The 272-nt window shown below is 28.3% G+C and overlaps 1 protein-coding gene across 1 annotated transcript in view; it reads right to left on the bottom strand.

The window, feature by feature from the left end:
* LOC116703241 (uncharacterized) overlaps window positions 1-272 on the bottom strand; it is a 3754-nt gene that overhangs the window by 1317 nt on the left and 2165 nt on the right.

The following is a 272-nucleotide window of genomic DNA, read 5'->3' as shown; positions in this document are numbered from 1 at the left end:
TAAATAGGATGTTAGAATGTTATTTTAAAATTCAATAAGAAAATATTATATTTGGGATCTGTTTTTTTAGGACACACATTGGAAGGCTACAATAAGCATTGTAGTCCACATAAAAGTGAAATAAGCAGCAATATTTTATTAAATAAATTACAAATTATACTAACGTAGGGTGACCATATTTTGATTCCAAAAAAGAAGACCTTTTTTTTTTTTCAAAGACCGGCCTCGAAACACAAATTTAGACAGACTTCTCAGAGGTTAAACATGCTTTA

Source organism: Etheostoma spectabile, chromosome 15, assembly GCF_008692095.1.
Source record: "Etheostoma spectabile isolate EspeVRDwgs_2016 chromosome 15, UIUC_Espe_1.0, whole genome shotgun sequence".
Taxonomy (NCBI): domain Eukaryota; kingdom Metazoa; phylum Chordata; class Actinopteri; order Perciformes; family Percidae; genus Etheostoma; species Etheostoma spectabile.
This window is presented reverse-complemented; position numbering and strand designations above follow the sequence as displayed.